Source organism: Vigna unguiculata, chromosome 5 (genome assembly GCF_004118075.2).
Source record: "Vigna unguiculata cultivar IT97K-499-35 chromosome 5, ASM411807v1, whole genome shotgun sequence".
NCBI lineage: Eukaryota > Viridiplantae > Streptophyta > Magnoliopsida > Fabales > Fabaceae > Vigna > Vigna unguiculata.
In genome coordinates this window covers 18,415,778-18,422,886 of record NC_040283.1, presented here as the reverse complement: position 1 = coordinate 18,422,886, position 7,109 = coordinate 18,415,778, and the positions used below count along the sequence as shown (strand labels likewise).

The window sequence follows — 7,109 nt, the reverse complement described above, 5'->3', positions numbered from 1 at the left end:
AAATCTACACACCTAGACAAGGGTTTTAGGAGACATGCTACATGGAAGAGAAGAGGGTGAGATGAGGAGTTCAAGAGGAAGACGCAAAAGGTTGGGATTAGGAAACGAAAGATGAAGGTTACTACTAGAGATAGAGGAAGTTAACTTTGTGTTCTATTTAGTTTGAAACTAGACTTGTTTTCAATTTCTTTGTTTTAGTTGATTGATGAATGAAGCTTTCGAGAGTATGCAAGGGTTCATAGACGTGATGGGTATTGCTTGTTACAATACATGACTGTTTCTTTTCCTTTTCCATGAGCATATTTATGTTTCTTTCTTTAAATGCAAGTTCTATTTCCTTTATATTTTGGTGCAGCGTTTTGGAAGGCATGTGGGGTAGTATGTATTCTTTACTTTTATGCTATGTTCATATCATGAAAAGATGGGTTTTAATCATTATACCAAAATTATCAATAGACAACACATTTTAGAAAGCACTTCTTTAATTAAGCGTTATAAATTAAACCATTAGATGAAAAGATAGCACTTTATAAAATAAACGCTATTAAAATATATACATATAGACAACGCTTCGATCAAAAAGACGCTATGTACATTTGATTTATATTTTTTAAAATATAAACAATTTTAAATAGATGAATAGAAAACGTTTTTAGAATTAAACGCTATTTACTGTGATAGCAATACAACGTTTAACTGAAAAAGGTGTTGTCTCTTATTTATTAAAAAATTTCCTAGAAAAATTTTCGTCAAGCCCTTCGTCATAACCCTTCACTCCAAGCCCTCTCCCCTCGCTCTCAACCACCTCAACTCTGAACAACAACAACATGCCAACGAGGATCATCAACTTCACCCCACCCCCTTCGTGTAAGTTCACTATTCTTTTCTTGTGACTGAATGTGGTCTCCATGAACAACAAATATCACAATTACATCTTCAATTCTTTCATTGTAAGTTACCACTCGATCAAAATGAAAAACCCTAGAAAGTGGATGTCAAACGAGAGCTTTTATTGCTGTCTTTGCCTGCCCTTGCCGGTTAGGCAATTGATCCCTTGTCGTAGTTGATGGAAACTACATACATTGCTCGACTCGGTTTGAACCTTTCCCTCCCAATTTCTATTCCACTACTTCTTCTTTTTTTCATCCCCTTCTGTCTGATCTATGATTACTTTCTTAGGAACTGTCGAAATAGCTTCTGTGGGTCCATATCCATCTTTAACCTAATTTCTAAGCTTTTTAACATTTTTAACATTCCCGTTCTAAGCGTTGCCACTTCCTTTGTTTCCGAGTACATGGCATTCTTATTCATGTTGATTCTTTCTTACCTCTCCAACATTTTTATACGATTTTCTCATTGCATTCATGCATATCATTGTGTAATGCCTTGACTTTGCAGAACAAATCAAGGTGCTACAGAAACTATGACTGTAATTTAATCTTAAAAATTAATTTTAGATTTTGATACATTAAGTGTGCTTATTGTTTTACTTTCTTTCAAAATTTACAATATTTTTCATTATACTATTGTAAGTTTGTATTAATTTCTCTATGAAATTGCAGGCATTGGCAACTTTTCATCTTTCTTTTTATTCCCTTACTTATGTACTACTTTCCATTGGGGATAATTGGTTCTGTCATTTCCACTATTATCTCTCAGTAATTGCTTTTCAAAAGCATTCTTTTTTCCTTCTATTTCTTGAATGAGTTTATTCCCAATTACGATTGAGTTTTAATACTGCAGATATATTGGGACCATGTTAATGATTTGGTGTCTGAATGAACGAGCTGAGTTACTACCTCCAAGGATGGGAAACCTGCAATTTGAGAGTTATATTATACTAAATCTGATAAGGATTTGTCTCTTTAATTTAATTTAATTTACTTCCTTCAAATGCCTTACATCTTATTTTAACATTGATTGACTAAGTAGATTCATGTGGTTATGCACGATTTTTTTATAGGCTTATTTGATTACATATTCCTAATTAAATTCATTTCCTGGCAACACATGGCTACATGACTTGTTAAGCTATATTTCAATATGGTTTTCATTTATTTTTCTAATTAATAGAAAATCTAGTTATATTTTTAATTTTATTTTGTTTAATTTTTTATTGACTTTATTACGGGTATACAAGAAAGTTCTTATTTATTTTGTGCAGTGGGTATGCATGAATTTGAGTTTGTAATTTTGTGAGAATGTTACATTGAAAAACAATTTGGATCTAATTTTATCATGTGTTGAATTATGAATGCTTTAAATAAAAAGGTTGGAGTTCAAGAAATCAAAGTTATGGTTGAACCAACCAGTGGTTTTGTTGTTTTGGCTAAAAGTTTTGAGAATGGGGAACAATCTCTTGGTCTTTGTTTCAAGTGAGAATTCATTCATTTGAAATGTTATACTGACATTTTCCTTTTTGTGAACGTGTTTTCATTTTTCTCTTCAAACATTTTCCCTCGTTTCATTTTCTTCAAACAATTTTTCTTTATCAGTTATCAAATGTGCTCATTGCCAACTTTATTTATGTTTTAGTGGAACCCTAGAGATAAATTGCTCCGAGGAAATCAAAATTTAGGGAGTGATCGGGCCTTGCACTTCCTTGGAAAAGGTTGGATATTCTTTCGTTTGAAACTGTGTTGCTTTTTAACTCTGGAATTAGAGTTGGTAGTTGGTCAACCAAAGTAACAAAACTAACACTGAATAAAGGTCCTTAAATTGTTTATATTGTTATAGGCGAGGGAAACACAATAGCATGGAAGATGTGTGGCCTTGATAAGAGCACATGTTTGATTGTGATGTTTGATCTTTCATCAAGTGAGTGGACAAACACCCTCGGTGTTGTCAACCCGAAATTGTACCTACAATTTCTTACAAGGTTATGTGACATAGCTTCTACTAATTTGATCTCACATATGTACTATTTCGTATCTAATTTCACTTGTGCACTATGAATTAAATATTAATCCCATGTTCTTAATGCAGATAGTAGGACCCAAGTGGTGAATTAGTGCTTCGTGTGACGACAATGACTAGAAGATGGGTAGATAGTATTGTTAGCTCTAAGGTAGTTTTAGCCTCTTTTTTTATATCTCTAGGGTTCGTGGTTTGGGATTTATTTTTCTTTTTTGTAATTTATTTTATTTTTCATTTATTATATAAAATAAATTATAAAAAAATGCAACGAATAAAGAGCATTTGTTGATCAAAGTGTTGTCTATTGATGTGTAGATAGAGAGCACTTATTTGGAAAAATGTTGTCTAGTGATGGACAGATAGAGAGCGCTTGTTTCGAGAAACGTTGTTTAATGATGTGCATATAGAGAACATTTATTTGCAGAAGCGTTATCTATTGAATGTCATTAGATAGCGTTTTATTGTAAGCGCTATCTATTAATAGATATCGCTCCAATAGAAAGCGCCTAAAAAGCACTGTCTATGAACAAAAAAAGCGTTGTCTATAAACATTTTTGGCGTAATGAATAGACATGTTTTAGGTGCAGGATTTTCTTATTGGTTGGATGTAGTTTTGGTTTTGTTCATGTGTGCAGTCGGCATAAGGTTTTGTGGTTCAGTGGCTTGCTATTTCACGGGTTTACATGTTTTGTAGAAGGACATAATCTACTTGGGGTGTTGGGGTTTAGTTTGCTGTCACGTGAAGGGATGGGTATGTTTGCGCTCTCATTTTTTTGCTATGCATGAAGTCTCTGTTATTGCAAATGAAGAGGAAAGAGATTGGTTGTTCTTGCAAATTCATGCTGCAGGTATTTTTTTTGTTCCTTCTTATGCATGGGTTCTTTAATTATTTCTCTTTCTTCCTTTTCTACTATCTTCCATACGTAAATGCATAGTGGTTGTTTCTTTTCCGCATGCAATCTAAGAAGGGTTGTAGCCTTGTAATAGATGATGGGGCCGAGAATGTTGTTGCAACATATGTTTGAATGAGATCAACTTTTCTCTCTCCTTTTTGCTTAGTTTTTCACGTGAATGTGGGTGCAAAGACATTAGTCTTTCTCTTTCTTCTTTTTAGTTGTGATATCATGTAAAAAACGAAAATGATATTCGAACATAAAATTCGAACTCATTTCGAACTCATTTTTGATATGGGAGACGTGGCACCCTTTTTTTCTTTTATTTTTCCTTTTTTTAAATCAAACAGAACTCATGGTCACATGCGCGGAAGTTATGTGCTGTAAATTCATTTTGGCAAAACTAAAGCAAACATGGAGAGAGAAAGTAAGATAAAATGGAAAACTTGGTAGTGTTCGTGAGAGAGGGAGAGAGAAAGGCGATCGGAAGTGGATGCAGGGTGGAGTTAGCATGAGATAGAAAGTCGGAGTAGAGGCAGAGGAAGGCGTTGCCGGAGAACAGGTGTCTGACCAGAACTCATTGACGGCGTAGTTTTCAGGGTTAGTGCTATTTTCAGAAGACGACCACTAGGGCTTCCAAAAATCGAAGACTTCCGGCACACCACAACGAGCACGGTGGGTAGAAACCTTTTTCTGGCCTTAATGTATTTGCTAATCGTTGATTTTTTTAATAACCTCTTATATGGTAGAAACTGTGCGATTTGAATTCGATTTTACTTATCTGTAGGGTTTCCCAATCATGGAATCATGTATTGAGCTTTTGGTTCAGTAAAGTGAAATTTCCATTTGGGTGTATTGCTGATTTTGTTTTTATCAGTGTACAAAACAGGGCAGTTTGGGTGTTGAAATAATTGATTGAGGTGGTCAAATAATTGTTCATTTAATGTATATAATATTTGTGAAATTCGTAACATTCTGATTTTTTACAGATATGTATTTTCATTATTGCTGTAAAGCGAAGTGCATTGGTGCTTTGAACGAAAAGTTAACTGTGGCACAAAAGGGGTATATTGCAAGCACCCTGTTTTTGTGGTTTCCCATGTTAAAGCAATCATTGAAGATAAGTAGAAATGTTTTATCTCAGTTATGTATTAAATGGGTTGAAAGAAGGGGTGGTTTTGATGTTGATGGTGAAGTGGTGGACTTTAGTTTATTAGACGTTTGTTTAGGGTTAGGATTGAGGGTGGTCGGTGAAAGAATTGATTTAAATGAGGAAGTTGTGGAGAGTGAGACGTGGAATACTTTTGGGCGTCAAAGAGTTGATGTTAAGTTGATATTATGATTTTTTGATGAAATTTGATGATGATGTTGGTGATGTTGAATTATTTTGCAAGCTATATGTTGTGTTAGGAATATCAGAGTTCTTACTTGCAAGTAAAAAGGGTTGTGTTTTCCTCGTTATTTTTAAAGTTGTTGATGACATGGAAAATATTGGAAAATATAATTGGGGTACATTAGTGTATGAGTATTTGGTGTTTAGCTTGTGTAGTGCTTCGTTGGCATTGCAGAACGAACCAAGTGGATTTGAGTTTTATGTGGTTCGATGTGCCTATTTGTTTGAGGTAAATTGATTTATGTTTTCTAATGTTGTTTACATATGGTTTTTATTTTCCATAAATTGATTTTATTAATGATTTATGTTTTCAATTATGGTCATTTGATCATTTGGTTGTTTGCCAATCAACGTTCAAGTGTAAGATGAACTTGTTCCCACGATTGTTGTATTGGATGAATGTGAGTGTAGGTGACAAGGTCATGAAGACTGCGTTTGATTACGACATGGTTTGGACGTGTTTAAAATCTGTTTTATTGTTTTATATTAGTTATGTTTGAAATCTGTAAGTTTTTATTGAACTCAGACATGTGTTTTCTTGTATAGGCTATTGTTGATGTGGCGGTGTCAAAGGAAGAACTTGATCATGCTATTGTAAGAGAAGCATTTGAACATTTTGGTACTGAATACAAAACCCAAGATTTGAAGGACAAGGAAGAGGTAGAGCGTTTGCTAGAAGATCATGAAGCACAGATAGTTGATTTGGAACAATCTATGTCTGCATTGGATGAGTTGGTTGCAAATTGGAAGGGTCAACAGCCGAAGGATGAGGTCCGAGATGAAGTTGGTGATGATGTTTTCATTGATCCACATGCTCATGTAATGAGTGATGAAAAAGATGATGGTGCACAACAAAGCAATATGTATGACCGTATGAAGGCCCGACCTAGGATGTGGTTCAAGAGTGTTGCCACAAAAACACCATATTCTGTTTGTGGAAAGAAGAAGTTGAAATCACTACAAATTGGTTGAATTTGTTAATTTGAAAACACCATTGCTATTTTATTTTTAGCTATTTATGAATGTTTGTTATGGATAGATTTTACAGGACAAAGTCTGTCCATGATTCTGTTATGTGTTTTTGTGTTTGAAAATGTATGTTGCAGGTTTTTAGGTGTTTTGCATTTATTTTGCGCAGCAGTAATATTTTTTTGTTTTTTGTGGGTGGTAGAACCAAATTATTTAACACAACACCCCCACTTAATTTCCCTTCACTCCGCATTTTGCTGTGAGATAAAAAATATGTAATAGAAGTCCTCACTAAATCTACTGGGGAATTATATTTTGGAGGCCATTATGAACAATATGATGGTTATTAAACATGGTACTGTGAACCAAAATATATAACACCACTCCCCATTTGGATTACTTTTACTCCCCACTTTGTAACGTAATTGAAAGTTTAAAGAACATTTAATTTCCTTCCAAAATTAAAATGATATTAAAACTGTTATTCTAAATTTAAATTGGTCATAATTAAAAATATACTTTAATTGCTTACCAAAATTTAGAAATTTAAGGTGGTTATTAAATCTGGTACTGTGAACCAGAATATATAGCAGCACTCCCCATTTTGGATACTTTTACTCATCACTTTGTAACATTATTGAAAGTTTAACGAACATTTTATTGCCTTCCAAAAATAAAATGTTATTAAAACTGTTATTCTAAATTTGTATTGGTCGTATTTAAAAATAAAATTTAATTGCTTAACAAAATTAAGAAATTTAAGGTGGTTATTAAAAGTGGTACTGTGAACCAGAATATATAGCAACATTCCCCATTTTGGATCCTTTTACTCACTACTTTGTAACGTAATTGAAAGTTTAAAGAACATTTTATTGCCTTCCAAAAATAAAATGTTATTAAAACTGATATTCTAAATTTGAATTGATTGTAATTAAAAA

The 7,109-nt window shown here is 33.4% G+C and overlaps 1 long non-coding RNA gene across 3 annotated transcripts; it reads left to right on the top strand.

Moving 5' to 3' along the window:
* The first annotated feature begins 768 nt into the window (after window positions 1-768).
* On the top strand, window positions 769-6,273 carry LOC114184474. 3 transcript variants are annotated; one of them, XR_003604595.1, is made up of 6 exons: window positions 769-867; window positions 1,744-1,829; window positions 2,536-2,611; window positions 2,737-2,878; window positions 2,986-4,484; window positions 5,749-6,273. It is a non-coding gene; the product is annotated as an uncharacterized LOC114184474 (long non-coding RNA). The 3 variants fall into 3 exon arrangements; XR_003604594.1 differs by having other exon boundaries at window positions 1,744-2,611; window positions 2,986-3,067; window positions 3,611-4,484; XR_003604593.1 differs by having other exon boundaries at window positions 1,744-2,611.
* Window positions 6,274-7,109: the final 836 nt, after the last annotated feature.